At 37.5% G+C, this 5,267-nt stretch overlaps 1 long non-coding RNA gene across 1 annotated transcript; it reads left to right on the forward strand.

Annotated features, from left to right (window-relative positions):
- On the forward strand, nt 3,926-4,687 carry LOC110268317. Its single transcript, XR_002356507.1, has 3 exons — nt 3,926-4,134; nt 4,219-4,294; nt 4,396-4,687. It is a non-coding gene; the product is annotated as an uncharacterized LOC110268317 (long non-coding RNA).

The following is a 5,267-nucleotide window of genomic DNA, read 5'->3' on the forward strand; positions in this document are numbered from 1 at the left end:
TAAGTGATTGTTTTACATCAAACACTGCTATGATTGAAAGTGATATAATACCCCTGCCTGTCTGCATAGTATAGTTCTCTACAATTCAATAAGCAAAGATGCTTGATCATTCACAACATTTTTCTCTTCAAAACTTGTTTGCACTCAATATTCAAAAAAATGCATCACATGAAAGTTCTTTGAAAAGAAGGATTGAGGAATTAAACAATTTTGAGGCAAGCAAAAGATTAGGGGAAGTGGCGGTTCTAGTTGTATGATTATGTATTGAGGTTGCATACTTGTGAAAACTTGCATGGGAGCTCATAGGCAGGACATGAAGTTCAAAGAAATATTGTGGATATTCTCAAAAATCTATTGATCCAAGAAGTAGCAAACAAAATAAAAGAAAATAAAGAAAATACAAAAGCAAAAAGAACATGGCCCAAGGCTCTGAGCATCAATTACTAGGCAGAAAAAGAAAGAAGAAACAAAACTCAAAGAGTTGTTAGCCTAGTAAATGGTTGTGGTTGAGTTGTGTCAAAGAAAGAGGCTTGAGCAAGTAAATCCTTAGGGGTGCTTTAACACCTAATACCTTAAAACCAACTGGTTTAGGAGTATTGATTGAAAGCTTATCTAAAGAGCCGCTTTGAGACATGACACTTATAGTCAAGGCCAAAGCACAGAAACTATAAGCTGCTTCAAGGTGACTACATATAAAGAGATCTCCATGATACCATTTGGATGAAAATCCTAAGACCTAAGACTCCCAATATGTGAGGACTAGTAAGCACTGAAGCCCTTGTATGAGCATATAATTTAGAGTTCACCCCACTGTTACTTAAACACTTCACTCACATGACTTTACAAGTTGTTCTTCAATCCATCTTAAATGAAAGAACCATTGAGCATAATTCATTCCTTGCTTGGGGACAAGCAACCTTTAAGTTTGGTGTTGTGATGACAAGTCATTTTAGCCTAGTTTTACTAGCCTTTTTCTTTTGTTTTCAATAGAATTATGCACTTTCTGGAGCCATAAGCAAGCCAATTGGGTAGATTTTCATGTTTCCTTTGATTTAATCAACCATGTATGAATTAATGTAATTTCATGAGGTTTTATGCTATAATTGTCACATATTATGAAAGAATGAATATCTCATGATTTTGAGCATAGCTTTGATATGTTTGGTTGATTAATGATAGGTGAAGAAAGCTTGGAGAAAGGTTGAAGCATCCTAACTTTTTGGCAAACGTTGGCGCATGAACAACACACCCTGGAGAGCAAAAGTTTGCGCCAACGTTAGCCTCTAACTTTTTGGCTAACGTTGGCGCCATGAGTATGGAAGGGGAGGCCAACATTGGAGCAAAAGTTTGACCCCAAACTTTTGCCCCAACGTTGATATCAGCAAAAGAGGGTGGCTGATGTGAAAAGTTGGAGTAAAAGTTTGCCTCAAACTTTTACTCAAACTTTTACTCAAGCTTTCATGATTCCAAACCCGGTTCGGTTCGGTTCTTCTCCAAACTCCAAGAGCAATCAACCAAGGCCTCTATCAACCCAATTCCATCAAGAGCAAAGGCCCAATTGAAGGCTTGAAGACCATTTGAAGAAAGTGTATAAATAGCATAGGATTTAAGTTTTTCGGGGAGCTTCCCTTTTTAGTTTTCATAGAGCTTTCTTTTCGGGTTTGATTGGTAGAGAGCTCACTTTTACATTCTAGCATTGTTGTTTTAATTCAAGAGAATTGGGGAGGAGAATTGATCTCTCTTCTTCCTTGTTCTTGCCCAGCACTCTTTAATTTTCTTGCTTCGGATCTTGGGTGGAGAATTGAAGAACTTCTGTTTCAATCTCACCTTGGGATCTTGGTTAATTTTCTGCTTAATTGAATTTCAGTTTCTGTTACTTGCTCTCTCATCTACTTTCTCTGCAATTTACATTTCCTTTGCAATTGTTCTTGTTGGATCTAGGAAGGCATTGAGATCTAGACTTGGTTATCTAGTCTCTTGGGTCCTGAGATCTGAATTTCAATTTTACATCCTCTGTTTAATGCTTTTCATGCTCATTTACATTTCTGTTTTAAGATCCGCTGGTATAAAAAGCTTGAGCAAAAGTTTGACCTCAAACTTTAGCTCAAACTTTTGGGAGAAAAGCTTGCGCCAACATTTGAGGTCAAACTTTTGCTCAAACGTTGGCGCCACACTTGCACACCCTGGAGGAGAAAAGCTTGCGCCAACGTTTGAGGTCAAACTTTTGCTCAAACGTTGGCGCCACACACCACAACAGCCTGAAGGGGTACTTCAAGTGACTCTCTACTTCTGTTTGAATTTCCTACACTTTTGTTCCTCTGTATTTTACATTTGAGCTACTGTTATCTGAATTTAATTTTCTTGCACTTTAAATTTCCTGTCACTTATTCTCAAGATCTCTTTGATTGCTTGCTTTATTGCTTTCTTTAATTTTTAGCACCCACTCCCCTTTAATTTCATGCAATTTAAATTTCTTGCAATTTAAGATTCTTGCAATTTACATTTCTTGCTCTTTAAGTTACTTGCCAATTTACATTCTGTAACTTTAAATTCATTGTCCTTTACTTCCTGTTTGTTACAATTTCACAAAATTCACATCAATGTTAGCTTGACTAAACTAATCACCCACTAAAGTTGCTTGATCCATCAATCCCTGTGGGATCGACCTCACTCCCGTGAGTTTTACTACTTGATGCGACCCGGTATACTTGCCGGTTAGATTTGTGTGTTTGGAATTCGTTTTTCGTTTTCCACAAAAATACACATCACATTCCTTTGCAGCGAATTCGACATCTCGATCGTTCAGTATCCTGAATTTGAGGAAGTTCTGAATAATGTTGAACAGGGGTGTGATTCAAAGGCCATAGTCATGCAGCCCATACAAACTGTGTTGCCAAACAAATCAGGCTACCATACACCGAGTCCAGGGAGGCCTAGCTTTTCACTCGGTTTAACGCAGTTTGAGAAGACTCCAACCCCTTCCCCGATTCAATCAATTCATCCAAGCCTTAAAAAAATAAAGTTGGGGGAGATTAAGGAGAAACAAATCAGATCATGGATAGTGGACTCGTCCTTGAACAAAAATCAAGATTTAGCTAAGTATGAAGGACGGGACTACATGGTATTTCAAATGAAGGACTTCTGGTCCTTGAAACCCCACAATTGGGTCAACAGCTGTGTAAGTATATGGAGTTATTCGTTCGCTTTAATTCCCTATCTTTATATCGGTATATAGTTTACAATTGCCAGATAAATTGTTTAGGTAATTCAATGGATGTGCTACTCTTTCAACGACATCGAATCATCTAGGTTCAAGCGAGATTTCTATTGCGTGTCTCCAGGCATCTTGGTAATTACATTCTTCTGATTACACAGTGGAGTAGTTTTTGTTTGGATTCTAACTGTGTGTGGGTCTGCAGGAATCAGTGACATGAGATGAGCATCTGGCATCATTTATTGATGGTGTGAGGCCAATTTATGCCGGTCTTAGCCCAAGCTTCGGTGAGGATACAAGGTTCTTTGACAAAGTAGTGGCAACAAAGAGAAAATGGGTAAGCTGCTTTTTCAGATATGAAAAAATTTACCAAGATTTGTATATGTGGCCGCACGCAGTCTTTGGATTCGAATATTAAATACATGGTTAGAGTTGATTGAGTTTACTCAACTATGCTGTTGGAAGTGGGTTATCCTATGATGTGAGTATGTTGTGGTTCTTGAATGCTTGAGGGAGATCAATAAGTTTTTTTTATCTTAACATTTTTCTTCTAACGAGATACACTCATTCATATGCACTGTTTGCTGTAATGGTTATTTTCTTATTGTCGGGGAGGTCATTGGTGGGTATATGCATTTGAGGTGAATGCGAAGCGAATAGCTATACTCGACAGTTTGCATTCTGTACCAGTACATGATGAACGAGATAAGCTCGATGCATATGTGGTAATATAATATACTTATTTTATTTAGTATACAGTTATATTATGTAATACGATAGCATGTTATTCGAGTTTGTTCGTTCCATGATTTTCAGGGGAGACTGTGTGAGGATATGGCAAGCATTGCTATTCCTTCCTTCGTTCGGAGTACGTATGGCCCAGCTCGTTCCTACGCCAAGGTCCCAATTCAACCGAACAAGTGAGATAAAATTATAACCCAAATCTGAGAATTTTTAAGTTTTCTTTGACATCCTAATTGCAATAGTGTTTTATTTTCCCGTAGCTTTGACTGTGGCATGTGCGTTATTAAACTAATGGAAAGGTGGACAGAAGATCGTGAACTCTACGAATGGGACGAGGTTTGTTATTGTAAACATTTGTCAGGATTTCATTATTCATGTTGTTTGAATATCAATGTAACGGTTCTTAATACAAAATCGCCTGATAAATGTTCTATCAGGATTCACTCAGTTCACACCGGATGGAGTTGATGCTGGATATTATTTGTGGCTAACACAATGCATTGATTCACCAGCTTATTTCATTGTTGGAGAAAAAGGGTAAACCTGTTCGGCGCAATGCACCACGGAACAAGAAGAAGGACGTTAGTTCACCATACACTGCACCTAGCACGAGGTCATTGATTGAACGTGCGGAAGGATTACCGAAGGGGGCACTGCGCAAAGGGAGGAAGAAGTTGCTTACTTAGGTTTAGCTCCAGTGAATTGAACTACCATATTATGATTATTTTACTTGCTGATGATATGCTTACGGATTTATTTATGGCACATTAGAGTTACATGCTTCCAGGATGAATTTTTTTAGGATCGACATTAAAATGATACGTTGGTTATGTTACCATGTAAGGGTCTTTATTTTTTGGCAGCTTAGCTTCTCGGAGTTATCAATGCTGTACAGTAAAGTAGTCATATTTATTCATATTGGACTATGGGAACAATGACCATCCACAGTTATAATCAAACTGAACATCCAATAATGTACAATAATGAACATCCAGTGTAACTTGGTCAAATTTAAAACATAAAAGTCCGCGACATACACAAATACCTACAAATAAAAATCCATTCGAAGAGTGAAAATGAATATCCGCTAATTGATAAGAAATTGTTAATTTCTAAATTTGATAGGAAGTCTTAACAAAATTCCAACAATTTATAGTCACCCCCGAGCGTAGAAACAAATAATAAAATTTTTTTATATAATGTTTTATTTCTCTTGCAACCTAGATTCCTGTGGTTATTAAAGTTGTTTAGTAAAATATGAATGTGTGCGCATATTGGTTTAGGCGATGAATGACCATCCTTGAATACA

This window comes from Arachis ipaensis, chromosome B10, assembly GCF_000816755.2.
Source record: "Arachis ipaensis cultivar K30076 chromosome B10, Araip1.1, whole genome shotgun sequence".
NCBI lineage: Eukaryota > Viridiplantae > Streptophyta > Magnoliopsida > Fabales > Fabaceae > Arachis > Arachis ipaensis.